The sequence below is a fragment of the Callithrix jacchus genome, chromosome 14 (genome assembly GCF_049354715.1).
Source record: "Callithrix jacchus isolate 240 chromosome 14, calJac240_pri, whole genome shotgun sequence".
Classification (NCBI taxonomy): Eukaryota; Metazoa; Chordata; class Mammalia; order Primates; family Cebidae; genus Callithrix; species Callithrix jacchus.
Window position 1 is genome coordinate 93,528,089 of NC_133515.1, and position 16,157 is coordinate 93,544,245.

At 36.2% G+C, this 16,157-nt stretch overlaps 2 long non-coding RNA genes across 4 annotated transcripts in view; one reads left to right on the plus strand and one right to left on the minus strand.

Annotated features, from left to right (window-relative positions):
* LOC144579177 (uncharacterized) overlaps nucleotides 1–7,696 on the minus strand; it is a 70,770-nt gene extending 63,074 nt beyond the window's left edge. For 2 of the 3 annotated variants that reach the window (XR_013526143.1, XR_013526141.1), the window contains exon 1: nucleotides 7,634–7,696. This is a non-coding gene — a long non-coding RNA (uncharacterized LOC144579177). Of the gene's footprint in view, nucleotides 1–7,554 lie in introns of all 3 variants that reach the window. The other variant, XR_013526142.1, reaches the window with a different exon arrangement.
* The window catches only part of LOC144579178 (uncharacterized), a 29,270-nt gene continuing 19,659 nt past the window's right edge, over nucleotides 6,547–16,157 (plus strand). Inside the window, exons 1-2 of the long non-coding RNA XR_013526144.1 lie at nucleotides 6,547–6,589; nucleotides 6,844–7,021. This is a non-coding gene — a long non-coding RNA (uncharacterized LOC144579178). The remainder of the gene's footprint in view (nucleotides 6,590–6,843; nucleotides 7,022–16,157) is intronic.

The following is a 16,157-nucleotide window of genomic DNA, read 5'->3' on the forward strand; positions in this document are numbered from 1 at the left end:
AAAAAAAAATCATAGCCAAAGGTAATTATTTTCTGTGTGATAGGAAGCAACTCATCTATTGTAGGACAGAGAAGTAAGTTATGTTGATTTCTTAAAGAAGTCAGTAAAGGTTTGGCTTCAGAGAATACAAATTAAAAAAATCTAAAATAGAAAAGGGGAAAGGGCATTTAAAATTGTTCTGTGTATACAGATGGGAAGAGAAAGCTTTGCTGTGAGCATTTACATGATTTTATGACTTGTTTCCAAAGAAGAAATATGGTCTAATGACCACAGCTTTGGATCTGCCAAGTCACTAGTTGTTAGTGACGGTGTTTCTATGACTAGACTTCCTTCTGGGCAAAGCCTCTCATAGCTACAACTCTTTTTATTCACATCCCTACTGAGTAAGGAGACTACAGTGAACAATACCTAATATTTCTATTTTGATCAGTTGACTACCTTGAATATTTTTAAAGGCATCATTTTGAGGATCATTTTTTACTGCTCAAGGCACAAAAATCATAGAATATTTCATTGAAATGTACCTGCCAAGCTCCATCAGTCGTTTCAATGTGCATGTACATGTATACTGTGTTGTATTATGTAGAACCAAATTGTGCATTTTTGCCAAGACTTTCTCTTCATCCCAAGATGCATAGATAGCTAAAAGCAAAAACAAAGCCACTGAACTCAAAGTTCTGTTTTATCTAATTCTGGCTCACTGAGGTTGTCAAAAATATACATATTAGGAAAGCAAAATGAAATATTTTCCACGAAATTCTGCCTACAAAAATAATAGGAGTTACCAATGATGCCTGGAAAAGGCAGGCTGCAGGACCTGGAGAATATCAAGCATTAAGTTTTCCTTGACTCTGAGACATTTTTTAGAGAAGAAAAATCCCTGTGCTTCTGAGCTACTATTGATGCCATTATGAGGCCCTTCTGCACAATCAGCACTGAGAATGCAGCCAGCACTTCCTGATGCTGCTTTTGTTCTAAATGCAACGGGGGAAGGTGGGCCCAGCAAGCCCTTTGCAGCTCACCTTGCAATGGCTATCATCTGCAGTGCTGAGAAGCACACAGAAAGCCTAAAAATAAAATCTGTCACCTCCATGTCTTCTTTCCTATTCACATTCACTCAGGTTAGTTTCCCACTGCTCTCTACTTGCTTAGGATAACAATGGCAGAGAAGTCATTAATTAGTTATTAATAAAAAGCATTTTATAACTTCTATCATAAATATCAAATATTCATCAGCTCTACACAGAAAGCCAGATTCCTTCCTAGGAGCAGGCAGTGGCTGAGTTAGATTTTACTTAACTTTGTTTTTTTCAAAGGGGAGAATAGTAATTATGACTTTTTGAAAAAAAAAAATAATCTTTCAATAAAGCAGTTTTTCAAATTATAAATAATATTTATGTGGAAGAGACTGGCTTAGATGATCTCTAAACATTTATGTCTACCCTGATCCAACTACACACAAATCACATGAAAGGGTAGAAAAGATATTTCTCAAATAAATGACTATTAACAAATCAGAAAGTTCTAGGACTTCCTAAGAGATAGATGACAAGCAGAATTAGATCTATGTAAAAGCAAATTCAGAGAAAATATAGCCAGACTCACAGAGGAATACTATTGTAGAGCCAAGGGAAGTTCTGAGGAACTTTAAACCCAAACTTAATAGAATCCAGGGTGGAAGGAAAGGATAGAACTTGACTAGGGGGTGATTTGGAGAACTCAACAGCCAACCCAACTGGATTTTTCTGGATTGCGTGCAGCAGAGGAATGCAGAGGGATTTCCATCCTCACCAAGGCAAGAAAAAATGGTGCTCCAGGAAAAGGGCATTGTCCCTGAAAGGTCCTGATTTCCAGAGAGGTGTCAGCATATTAAGTAGTTGGGTGACCACTATCTGCTACCTCTGGCAAGCTCCTCCCTCCCTTGGAGTCACTGAAGACAGATCAGGCATCTCAAAAGTATCCCTCACTCAATGGCAGATCAAGAATCACAAAAGCAATGGTGAGAAGCCACCAGAGATGTCTTTTCCCATGTTTTGGGAGTAAAATAAAGATTTTATTTTAAAAATCTTTAGGAAATTCTTTGTTTCCATAGTGAAAAACAGTATGTATTCCTGGGTTCCCAATCTGATGTACCTTTATACTAAAACAGCATCAAATTGCATGAAAGTGGAGATAATTGCTTTGATAGTTCATATTAGCTATTGTTACCTAACTTAACAAAGCATTTTTCTTTTATTTTTAGTGTATAATCTAGCTGGTTCCTACTTTCCATAAACACTTTTGTAGATACTTGGTGCTGTACACCTAAGAAATACTAACAAAACATTTGACCCGTGGAGCACAGTGGCAGCTACTCAGGAGGCTGAGGCAGGAGGATCACTTGAGGCAAGAAATTTGAGGTTGCAGTGAGCTATGATTGTGCCACTGCATTCCATCCTGGGTGACTGAGGGTGGCCTCTGTCCCTAAAACAAAACAAGCATAAAACATTCTACCCAATGTTTATGAAGTCACCCTTTCATTTCAAATCTGAATCAATAGAAATAATACAAGTTGTATCACGCTTTCAAAAAGTTTTTTATTATAATGATCATTCTGCATGAAATTACCACTGTGGTAAATCGTCAAATTTGAGTATTCTTAGTCAAGGACAACATATAACACACAACAACTATAAAGCTGAGATCCTTTTATGTTAATTAGATACTCAAGATGTCTACACAATTCAAATGCAAAGCAATATTCTTCGGCTGAGTTTTGAGGATGCTTGACAGTCAAATTGGTGTACATTGGGGTATTACTATACATGACTTCCATGGTCAGAGCTATGGCACTCAGGCTAAGCGGCAGAATGTACATATATACAAAGAAAATTAGTTACTGAGAAGATATAGCCAAGGGATTCTCCTTGATTCTCCAATTATGCATACAAGGAAACGTAGGTAGAAAGTCTGAGAGTGAAATTTAAGAGACATGAAGGAGAGATTCAGAAATTCCAGCTCAAGAGAACAGAAAGTAGAATGAGAAAGCATCAAAACATAACTGAAGAAAGATACAAATTCTCTGATTTAAAGGCCAAGCAAGACTTTTTTAAAGATCATATGTAGATACTTCAATGTCTTGAAAAAGAAGGTTTAGAGAAAGATATGCCAAGCAAAAGATAAGGGAAGAAAAGATGACATGATAGAGTTAAAATAAGATTAAATAGAATGCAAAGAAATAGCGGATTGTGAACTAGACAAAATAAAACCTACAAACGGATTCACCCAAAGAGCTGTAATGTTTTAAGATATTTTAAAATTGCTATTATAGCTTTGAAATATTTAAAACAATCTCCTAAAAAAAAACATAAAAAGAGAATGAGAAATCCACAATCATTACTGTATAATTTAGTGCCATCTCCCTGTATTGGACAAAACAAATAGATAAATAAAAGCAAATAAGGGTATCAAGAATTAAATAAAGCAACAGCAATGCAAATGGAAAGTCTTACCACAAAAAATAAAGCACCATACCCTACAAATGGAAAATCAACGTCCCTTCGAATGCCTATGATACATATTCTCATATATGATGCTTAAAAAAAGAACTCAATAAATTATAACCATATTCTTCAAGTGCAGGCAGCCAAAAAAGCAGAAATTAAATATAAATTAGACTACCATAGAATCTATTAACTTGTGAAGTTTTACACTGTCTTTTAAATAACCATTGAGTTGAAAAGGCAATATAAAAAGCAATCTGGTTAGAAGGAGAGCTTCAAAACTCTATTTGTAAAGTACTTTATTTAAGAAGGAGAAAAATCTCTGCCTATGTCAAATAGCTAGCTTGAAGACCCTGTCCGGGTTTATGAGGACCCAGATTTCTGCTCTTTCCTTTACATATCCTATAAAACCAAACAAATAAAACCCCCAAAACTAACCTATGATGATCAAGTACTAACTAGCTTTGAATAAAGAAACATTTTTATGTACTATTGATAAGATTTTACATCAGTCATTCTTTAAGAAGGGCAACTTGTTTGTATCTGTAATAATTTGTAAGTGTGTATGCCTTTTGTTCTAACACTCTTAGGAAACTAACAAAAAGCAGGCCGGGCGCGGTGGCTCAAGCCTGTAATCCCAGCACTTTGGGAGGCCGAGGCGGGTGGATCACGAGGTCAAGAGATCGAGACCATCCTGGTCAACATGGTGAAACCCCGTCTCTACTAAAAATTACAAAAAATTAGCTGGGCATGGTGGCGCGTGCCTGTAATCCCAGCTACTCAGGAGGCTGAGGCAGGAGAATTGCCTGAACCCAGGGGGCGGAGGTTGCGGTGAGCCGAGATTGCGCCATTGCACTCCAGCCTGGGTAACAAGAGCGAAACTCCGTCTCAAAAAAAAAAAAAAAAAAGGAAACTAACAAAAAGCAGTACTCACACATGTATAAATATTATATAGTTAATATTTTTTGCAGCGCTACTTTTACTAGTAAATAATAGGAAACAGAACTATAAATCAGTGGAGAAATGATTGCATAAATGATGTTTAACCCATTCTATGAAATATGAGGCAGATTTTGTTTTAATATTTTATTTAATAAGTAAGGATAACTGTATGTTTCAATGTGGAAGTAAATCCCAGACATATTATCAAGTGAAAAACCCAAGTTTTGTAATAGTACATATCATGTAAGCTCATTGAAAAGATGTGTATGTGTGTAGATATATTTAGAGAAACTTAAGAAGAAGACATGATAGACATAGTTAAAGGCATAGGGAAATTCCCCAGCACAATAAACAGTGAAATGTGAAAATCTGAACTTCCTGACATAGGTATCTTTAGGAGAATCTCAGGAAGCACTTTCAACTCTTGAGTCTGAATATTTAAGTAGTGCCTGAATCTTAAACAGTGAAAAATGTATTGACATATTACAGCTGAATAAGCACAAAACATTATTACACTATAATGGTCAATCAGTATCCAGGGGTTCCACATCTATTGGGAGTCAACTGATTGTGAATTGAAAATATTCCAAAGAAATATGGATGGTTGTATCTGTACTGAACATGTACAGACATTTTTTCTTGTCATTACTCTTGAAACAATGCAGTAGAACAACTATTTACCTAGCATTTAAATTGTGTTAGGCATTTTAAGTAATCTTGAGATGACTTAGAATCTACAAGATGATGGCATAGGTTTACGCAAATACTACACCATTTTATAAAAGGGACTTGAGCATCCATAGATTTTGGTATTATTTGGAGTCCTGGAAAGTGCAAAGTAGCAAAAAAGCAGAAAAAAAAAACACTAAAATTACACAAAATTTACTAATAGCCAGCACAGTGCACTGCATACATATTGTTTTCTTTGAACAATTTGAAGCCAAGGACTGTGGTTCTTTCATTTGTCTAGAGTCTCCTTCGTCTTGCATGTCTTACATCAGAGGCCTGAATAGTGACAACTGATATTCAGAATAATGATGATAATGACTTATAAAAGCATCAGGCAGAAAAGAAATATTCATTTTCTTCATTAGACTCCACTTAATAAAGCATAAAATGGATTAAGACATTTTAAAAGACCTTTTCTGTGAAAGTTGATATGTACAAAATTATATTAGTATCTATTATCAAAAAAAGTTCAAGAATACCATTGAATTATTTCCACTTGTGCAGCAAACTTCTTCTTCCCCAGGTCTCACACTTCAAATAAATAGCTCCACCAATTTAGTATCACCTCTCTTTCATTCAGTAAGATGTCCTCTTTCCCTCACATTCCACATCTAATTCAAATTCCATGGCTCCTCTCTAAAAATATATTCTGAGCTGATCTTTTTTTTTTTTTTTTTTACCATATCTATTAAATACCCCATCTAAGCCACCAATTTTCTTCCAAGACTTCAGCCATGGTCTCTCTATTCTGCTTTCTCCAAGATCTTTTCTTCACAAAGGACCCAGCGTTCATGAAGCCTTGGATTTCCCCACAGCAAGTAGCTTCCTGGTGTCAAGTTATACAATCACGTGCTAGTTGTTGATTTCTTTAACTAAAAGGTAGGCTCTTTTATGCCAGAGATCTTGTCTTGTTCAGCACTTTGGCCTGTATTGTGCCAAAAAGAGTGACATGCACATTTACTGTAGTTCTGGCACTCAAGAAAACCTTTATAAATGAAAGAGCATGAAATAGATTGCAGGGGATTGCTTAAGAAATTAAGGAGTGAAAGAAGCTTTGGCTATGGTGATGGTGGTAGAGAGAAAAGCAATCAAATGTAAAAGAGAATTATTTGGAGATAAAATCATCAACTGCTCACCAACCGCTAACCAACTGCTGATAGATTGGATAGTGGGCTTAAGGAAAGGGAAGGTGATACTGTTTGGCTCTGTCCTCACCCAAATCTTATCTTGGAGTGTAGCTCCCATAATCCCTCCATGTTGTGGGAGGGACCCGGTGGGAAGTAATGGAATCATGGGGGCAGGTTTTTCCCGTGCTGTTCTCTTGATAGTAAGTCTCATGAGACATGATTGTTTTATAAAGGGTAGTTCCCCTGTACACACACTCTTCCTGCCATCGTGTTAAGAAGGACATGTTTGCTTTCCCTTCCCCCATAATTGTAAGTTTCCTGAGGCCTCCACGGTCATGCTAAACTGAGTCAGTTAAACCTCTTTCCTTTATAAATTACCCAGTGTCAGGTATGTCTTCATTAGCAGCATGAGAACAGGTGTTAGGAACTGGGTAAAAAAACTGGATAGGTCATTGTGCCCTTCACTGAGACAGAGTATATTGAAACGTGTCCAGGATGCAGAGGTGGGAGACAGACAGTTAATGGAAGGTGGGAGGTGACTTTCACAACCAGTTTCTTTCCAGAGAAAAGACTGTTCTCTGGTCAGGTTTGTGCTTCTGGGAACATCTCATCAAACGTCCTGCCAGCAGGCTTACTACTGGAATTTGAATATGGTTTTCTCTTTTCATCAACCAGCTGTGTTGCTGTCAGCTTTTATCTCAGGCTGGACACTTTGGAGTGTTTAACTGAAAACGATGAAAGGTAAGTCAGGCATGACCAGGCTGCTGCCGTAATATCCAGGAAGTCATATTTTGTTAACCCAATTTGAGTGATTTTTTTTTAAATGAATGTTTAAAGTATATTCATTTTCAAAACTCTGCCTATGTTAAATTCTGTACCGTTTCACACCTTCTGGTGTGTTTGTTCTGTTTTGTTTTTGCTACCTTGCTCTTTCATCTGGCTTAGCCTTTGACTACATGGGCTATTTTTAAAAAATAACTTTCTATGGGATTTTGGAATGCAAACAAACATGTAATTCTTCTAGTGACTAGTTTCAGATTTTTAAAATGGCAGTCAAAACTATATTTACATAATTATCAAAATTAATAAAACGACTTTGCATCTCCCCTTAGGGAGGATCATAAATGTAATGTGCAACATTTTATTTCTCTATTCATTATGTTCCATCCTCACAATGCAATCAAACTAGAAATATGGAAGGCATGGCTGAGCCCTTCTTACCCCTGTCTTACCCATCAGCATATTCAGTGAGTTACTTAATTCTATTTTCACACCTGAGCATTTCTCACATCCATCCTGTTTGCTGCTGTAACTACCTCCTTCTCACTATCCTGAGTCTTTGTTATTTCCTACCTGGACTTCAACTAGTCTTTCAAGTAGTCTCCTTTTCTCCAGTGCACCCTCTGAGAAGTAGACAGTGCTTCAGGTAATATGAAGCTTTTCCTTACCCTACATCATTGTTACTCTTCAATGATGTCCTGTTACCTCACAATGAAGTTTCTAGCTCACAACATGGCACACAGCCTTGGAAATTCACTCTTGCCCACTTTTCTGGCCCTGAGCTGCTTAACTCCCACCTTGAATTTCTTTGATTCAGAAACAACAAACTGTATATTTCCCCATAGAATGTACTTGATTATTATTATATATTTCTCCATATTGTCCTGCTGTCTTGAATAGGTATGCTTTCCATCTCCCTACTTCTAGTGCTGGGATATAATTCATGATTTAAATCTCATATTGTCTTGGACGCCTGCTCCCATAGACACCTTAAGTCTCCTAACCAATAATTTGCCTTGCTTTGGTGCTGCAATAAACCTGCATCATCATCATGTCCATCACTGACTGTGCCATATTTTAGATAATCATATGTTTGTGTTTTTTCCAATAGACTTTTAGCCCCTTGAGGGAAAGGACTACTTTTTGCTATCTCTTTCTTGTCAAAGCACTAAACGATACATATAGTAACTTTCTAGAAATATATTAAGTGCTCGATAAATGTTATTGAATGTATTTTTGCTTCAAAACCTGACAAGACTTTATCTGAAAACTGCAAATATTTTTTACAGCATAGGAAAATGTACTGCTGTGATTTTGTTGTTGTTTCAGCCTCATTTGTTCTGCTTTCCTCTCTGGAGACCCCCTATTATTCATAAACTAGCTCTCTGCTCTTTGCTCTCCTATCTGTTCCTTTCTCTCTCCATATTCATTCCTGTGACCTTTTTGTTCATTCCGATTTTTACCTGTACAACACTGATTTGATATTTTGCATTGGAAGTTCTGTACTTTATTCTTTCTTATGAGGATTTAATTTTACTCCTTTCTTTTCCCCCCGGATCTGTTTAGAGATTTTTTTATTTTTTAATTTTATCTGGAGAGAGACCACTTTAGTGGCAGAAAACAGCTATTTTATCTGACCCCTTGCAAACAATTTGCTCTAGCTGAGCTTCAGTTATCTTATCTGTAAAATGTACACAATAAATGTGCCTACCTCATAGGTTTGTTGTCAGGATTAAATTGAAGAAAATGTAAAAAGCACTTGACGTTAAGCATGTTATAATGTTACAAGAAATGACATACAACCCCACTGCTGGTGTTTTCTTTCATTTAAACAGGCATCCTGTAGAAAAATACTTCTACCCCTCTCCTCTCCATCTTTTTTACTCCCTTCCAGTTGCCTGAATGATTGGTTAGGGATAAATTCTCATCCCCTTCTCTCTCTTCCTTTAGGGAATTTTCTTGCCTACTTGAAGTGACAGACATGTTTTCTTGATTGATCTTGGTCAAGCTTTACATTTTAAATACATGTGTTACTATGGGTTACTTACTGCTTTTTTCCACTACTTCTTTCTTGGTTCAAACTCAGGAGGAAAAGAGCAGTGTGGTTGTTGGGTCACATTAAACTTCCAGTATGTGATTCATTAGGCTGGGAATCTTAAAGAACAGAATTCAGAATCGATTCTGAGCAATGAAAATTATGTTTGGAGTTTGAGGCTTATGGCACAGCTGATGTGCATGGCTGTCTGCTAGGGAGGTGCTATACTAGGCAATGGCCACAGGTGATTTTTCCTTTTATTTTTCATGATAGCTCTGTATATTTAATACTTCAAGAGTAAATTCTGTAAATGCTTCTAAGCTCTGAGTTTAATGCGTCAAAGAATAAACTAGGAGTTTCAAAATGAGAAGAAGTGATGTATCATTTTATGGGAACATAACCCTACTTTCTATTCCATGTTCAAATATTTGTTGTCTTTATTATGTAGTTTGCGGCTCTTGCTGACATTTGAATAACAATGAGTAAAGATGAGATCTCATATAGCATGGCTTGCTATATTGTTCTTTGGATACACCTAACTTATAATAGGGAGAATTTCTCTGAGCTGGAGCTAATCATTGATGCTTTATGGCTTGCTGACATGCTGGGGAATGGCTTAACCCATGGAGAATGCCAGATGTTTGATGGAAAAGCGTCTGTAAACTTGTAAACTTGTTTTCATGTGGCTCATCAATTTAGAAGGTTTTCAGCAGTGTTATGTAGTTTTAAGTCTTTCTTTTCATTGATGGAATTCACATATCATCAAATTTATTCAATTCAATGCTTTTTGTATATTCACAAAGTCATGAAATCCTTACCACTATCTAATTCTAAAACATCTCCATCAGCCCAGAAAGAAGCCCTTGTACCTATTAGCAGTCATTCCTCATTCACCCTGTTCCCAGCCATGCCAACCACTAATCTACTTTCTGTCCCTATATATAATTTCCTATTTTGGACATTTAATACAAATCGAATCATACAACATGTGGTCTTGTGTGCTGTCTTTCACTTAGCATGATATCTTTAGGTTCATCTATGTTCTAGAATAAATCATGTCTTTATCTTTTTATGGCTGAATCATATTCAAGTGTGTAAGTATACAACATTTTATCCATTCATTCAATGTTTGAGGGAATTTTTGACCTTGGTTTGTCACTGCAACTTTTACCTAAGGACAAATACTTGTTTCTGTAAAAGTGGAATTATATGCACCAGGTTTTAAGCCAAGCTTTCCAATCCATGGCCTGCTGGCCACATGTGGCCCAAGATGGCTTTCAACTCATCCCAACACAAATATGTAAACTTTCTTAAAATATTGAGTTTTGCCATTTTTAAGGCTCATTAGCTATTGTTTGTGTTGGTGTATTTTATGTGTGTACCAAGACAATTCTTCTTTTTATGTGGCTCAGGGAAGCCAAAAGACTGAACACTCCTAAGCAAACCAACATATAACTTAACAAACTTGAATAGGATGTACAGGCTCAGGAAAGGCACAGGGAACTAGGTAGATAATGGGAACCAGCCAAATGCTGACAAAACTAACCATGTGAGGATACTAACAAGCAAGCTTCTGGCTCCAGTGGTCCAGGCAAGCTCATGTAACCTAACAGTCCTGGTAATGCTTGACCTCAAACTATATAGATGCAGCGGGTCTGGTATTACAGATTAATTTGCACACTTATGCTTGAATTTATGGAACAAATATTGCTGCTTTTAATCAACAAAACAACTGAGCTTTCCATATGCCTCTGAAACTAGTGAGGTCCTAGCTATACATTGTTAGGATCAGAACTAGCTTTATAGTACTAGACCAGTTGCCAAATTTCATTCTGCATCCAGGGCAGAGGAAAGATTGGACTTTCTGTGACTTTTCCAGAGACTCAAAAGTCATGCCCAATAGCTAGTATCAAGTCAGCTCTGGTCTGGTTTAATATAGTATGTGTGAGGAGATTCCCCAGGAGACAACTCAAATGTCTTCAGGTCAAGGAAATTTATAGCAAGAGGCAGAGGAAAGAGTTTGGCACAGGACTGCAGATGCTGTGTCACTCGATAGAGCCCGCCCTCAATTCTCCACTCCAAAATGAAAATAAAATTGAAGAAGTTTTGAATATATTAACTGAAAAACAAATGCACATCAAGTAAGCCCTGGTGACTGAAAATGTTATTATTGCAAATTTCTGAATTTACTCTGAAAGTCTCAATATCTGAAATGCTGCTTTCAGAGAAAGAGATGTTAGGAGAATATGGTAAATGCATAATGCCAAAATCAGTTTATACTGAGACATTTTTTTCCAATCGAGTTTACCACAAGACATAGATGAGCTAAAATTTGATGGGTATATAAGGATCTCAGGAATTAAGGCATTTAAACTATATGAGAAAGTAATAGTGAGAAGATGGTGATATTGAAGTTCTCTGGAAATCTCTTCAAGTGGCAGATCTAGTTACTTGTGCAAGCATTGGTAGAACTGGAAACAAGTGACCAGCATTAGCCAAAAGTAGCCTCTTTTAAAAAGTGTCTACTTAGTTTCCCTATGAATTATACGCAACTGAAATCAACTATTTTACTAGATGGTAGGAAACAGTGGGACACCAAGGGCAAAAGGGAGGCAGGCTGTATTTGATTAAAAACACAAATGTTTTACCCAAATGGGTTCTAGAAAAAATATTTTACATTGAGATAATTGTTTTAGGAGGCAGGAATTAACTTATTTTCATAATTCTGTTATTTGAGGTCAATATTATGTTATGTTTTTATCTACCACAATTAAAAAAATAATGAAGCACATAGGAGAATGGAATTAAACTACTACAAACCTGAAAGAATCTAGGCTCTATCTAGTACACAAGAATTATTCCAGCTTAAGTTGAGCAGCATGTTAAATTTAGGAGAATACTATAATATTAATCATCAACACATAGTATCAGTATCAGGCACTGCACTATCCATATGATTTGTATTCATTCATTTAATCCTCATACTAATATCAAGAATAAAAATTTCCTCATTTTATTGAGAAAAGCAAAGCAGAGAAGCATTTAACACCTCATAATTTACACTAATTAAGTGATAGAACAGATAATAAAACCCAGGTATTTTGACCCCAAAGCCCATGTTCTTCACTCTACATACCCTTTCTCCAGGATACATTTCAGATTTAAATTTCTTTGGATTTGTTTCTCAATAGGAAAATTAAAAATATATCTATTTCTATCTTTAATTCATTTGAGTTGTAAACTGCAAGGGGGTTTCATATTTGAAATTCAATTTCTTGCTCAGAATTTAATATTGAAAAGAATATTCAAATTTTAAACCTCTCTGTGTAATTTCTGTGTTTATTATTCTGCAGAACCTCTGAAACGCTGTGTTGGAAAACCTAGTTATGTCTAGTTTGCATAGAAAAATTATAGAAATTAGGCTTTGTGTGCAGAATAGACTTTGAGTTAATCAATTGGTGTATTTTTCAGAAGCATTTTAGTGCCTTTAGCGGACAAAATTTCACATTTCCCACGGATAAACCAAGGAAAATACCCAAAGAACCATGTTTATTACTGGATGAGTGGTCTCATGAAGTGTGACTATGATTTTCCCTACTGTTGACCTCTTCCTATAAGAAGAACAGTTACATCTCTGATGACCTGTGGGCCTGATGGGGGTAACTGGGAAAAAGAGTGTTACTAAGATTTACTTTCCTATGGAGGATCACCAGTACTTGTAAGCCTGGCCTCCTAGGCCTTCAGTCACTCCTATCTTCTGTGAAGAGGAGTCATTCACCTTGCTTATGAGTTAAGTATGAGTTTGGCGTGGTCATCTCTCTCTTCCTTGTGGAAATTGCCTGTTTGGAACTACCAACCCCTTAACCCATTTATGCCTGAAGTTGCAATTTTTTGAATTTTCACGTGAGTGAAAAATCAAACCTTGGTGACGACCTTGAGCAGTAGGGTATAAATAACTCCCACATGCTTAGCATTCCAATAATGAAAAACTGGCCATAAGTGCGGTAACTGCTTGCAGTAATGTCAGTGTTTCCAGGTCTTCCTGGGCCTGCACCATTGACTAGGGAAGTCTGTCTAATTTTGGGATTCACTGTTAGTATTAGTACATCCTTGCCTGTACAGGAAAGCTACACCCTCCATTAATGGTTTTATCTGTAAGGAACACAATATTTTGGCCTCCTATTTGTATTAATACACACCACACATGCTTATATATTATAACAATGAACTCATACTTGTATGGAGAAGGAGGGGGTTATTTATTGCATCATCTTGAACTGCTCGTAGTAATCAAACTAAATAGCATGATTCTTAGTATCTGCCTTAGTTCACCTGCTAACAAAGTATCATAGACTGTGTGACTTATAAGGAACAGAAATTTATGTATCACAGTTCTGGAGGCTGGAAGTCAAAAATCAGGGTATCAGCATGGTAGATTCTGAAAGGGACCTTTTCTAGGTTGCAGACTGCTATCCTCTCCCTGTGTCCTTACACGCTGGAAGGTGCTGGAGAGCTCTCTTAGGTCACTTTCATAAAGGCACTAATCCCATTCGTAAGGGAGGCAAGTCATAACCTAATCACCCCCCAAAGGCTCCACCTCTTAAATACAATTAAATTGGAGATTAGGATTTAAACCTAAAGATAAATTTTGAGAAGAAATGAACATTCAGTCCACCATAGCATCATTTGTGTTGTTGGGATCATTCGCATAGTTGTAACTATCATCTCAGCTGGAACCTTTCATCCCAATCCATTCCCCTTTCCTTTCAGCCCATGCATTCCTCATAAAGTCATGTTTTGATTTCATAAATTTTTCATATTTCTCATATATTTTCACATAATTCGCTTTATGTATAGTGGTTTACAGAATATTCTTGTCTTTTATTTACAGTAATCTATACCAGTGGTGCTCTTTTACTTCTGAAACCTCATGTTATTTTTCCATTTTTTTTATATTTATAATAAAGCCTGAACTTTGTTTTTGTTATGATCTTTGAACAGTGTTGTTTTCTCTATCACCAGTGTTTATCTTAGAATATGCAGACTGTCTCTAGCTCTGACCTAAAACCAGAAGATGAGGTGATGTGAGAATTTTTGGTGTAATTTCTAGGGAATTATTGGGAAGGAAAATTTGGTGTAGCTCAATTGGATTTGTATGGTGTTGTAACCTCTCTAGAGAAGCAGGATGCACCTCCATCCCAAATTTGCTTTGGATCGAGACTGTTGATGCTACACTTGCAAAAAGAGGACATAAAAAGAGTTAATATTCATATAAAAAGCCTTTCTAGTAACAGCAGGAAACCCTCAAACAGACCTGAAAATGACTTGAGAGCCTGAAAACACCCCATCCTTTAAGCTCAAGTGTTTTATAGTGGTTAGGTGGTTGGTCTTGGGTAAAGGTTTCCACACAAGGAAAAGGGATTATGTGATTTGAACCTCCCTCTGGAGACAAAGGAGGGAGTGCCAGGGATTTTTTTTTTTTTTTAATCAGCTTGCCCAGATATGGGGCAGAAGGGAACAAGAAAGGATAAGGCTTAAAAACTGTCAGCAGTTGGACATAAAAAAAAAAAATGCAGCCAGACTGTTTTTACCAATGGGATAGTTCAGTTTCCATTCCTAACTTTTACATGGAAGATGTTCATCTTGCATACTGTAAAATAGAAAGTAATTTTACTGTTTATTTAAGCATGATCCATGCAAGTTTATACGGATAAGAGTCACAGACTCTCATTAAACCAGTCAAACAGAAGAACTGGGTGAGGTGGAATTTTTGGACAGAAGTTAAGTTATGCTTAAAACTCTCTGTTATTTTGTGGGAGGGAAAAGAGATAGGAAATAGCCAAGGACTCATGTTTGATATAAACTAAATGACTGTTAAAATATACAAATAATCATTAAACAATAGAAACAGCATGTATGACTTGCAAATCAACCTGGTGAAGAAAAATGAATTAAGAAAGCCTATCAGGGAAACTGGAAGCAGAGGAGGAGGGAAATTTAAAAAAAAAGATAAACAGAGAATACAAATAACAGAAAATTAACATATGTATGCAGAAAAAATCCCACACGTTTTTATAATTTTATCTGTGAATAAGCAAAATCTATTTCCTTAAAGGAGAAACTTGTGCTCATTTTGACAGGGAGAAACGTCCAATATTACTGACTGCATCATTGTTTTTAATAGCTGAACGTTCTAACAAACTTAAATGCCCATAAGTGTGGAAATGGATTAATAAATTACAGTATATGCATACCATGAAATACTGTGGAACAATTAAAATTAATGAACAAGATCTACGTGTATAAATTAGATAGATTCCAGAAATAATGAAGAGTAAGAAAATAAACAGCTAGTAGAATGATGCATACATTACTGCCACTCTTAATTCGTTTTAATTAAGAGTTAATTTAAAAAACATAAATACCATATAGCTTTTAATGGATTGACTATGTATCCTAGAAGTTTAAAAAATGTAAGCAGGAATAATGCACACAAACTTCAGCATAATAGTTATCTCTGGCGGCAGCAGGTGAAGAGAGGGAAGGAGGAAATTAGAAAATTCTTCAACTGGATTTCTAATATTTTGGTTTTTTTTTTTTTTTTTGCATTTTTAGTAGCTGGAAGCAAACATGGCAGCATGTTAAAATAAGTTAATTTGTACATGAATGTTGTCATATGTTGCTTTTTTTCCCCCACAAGAAAATTACATGCTTGCCCTTGTATAAATCTAAGGTATTTCCTATAACATAAAAATATTTTTTTAATGTGAAAAGGATGATAAAATTAAGGCAAGAAAAGGGGTGGTAAAGAGCTAGTAGAGAAGGATATACAGGAATCGAAATTCAAAGGGGACAGCATGTTGTGTCCTGACCTTGATCACATGTGAAGGAATAGACCCAAGGAACTGGAAGAATTGGACTTCCATTGCGATGAGTGAAACGGGAATAGAAACAGGCAGACATATAGATTTGGCTCATTTTTAGAATGAGAAGTTTCCTGCCCAATTAATTCTATTTTCTAGAAAGATCTGAAGCTCAGGCTGACTACTGGTAGATTGAGAA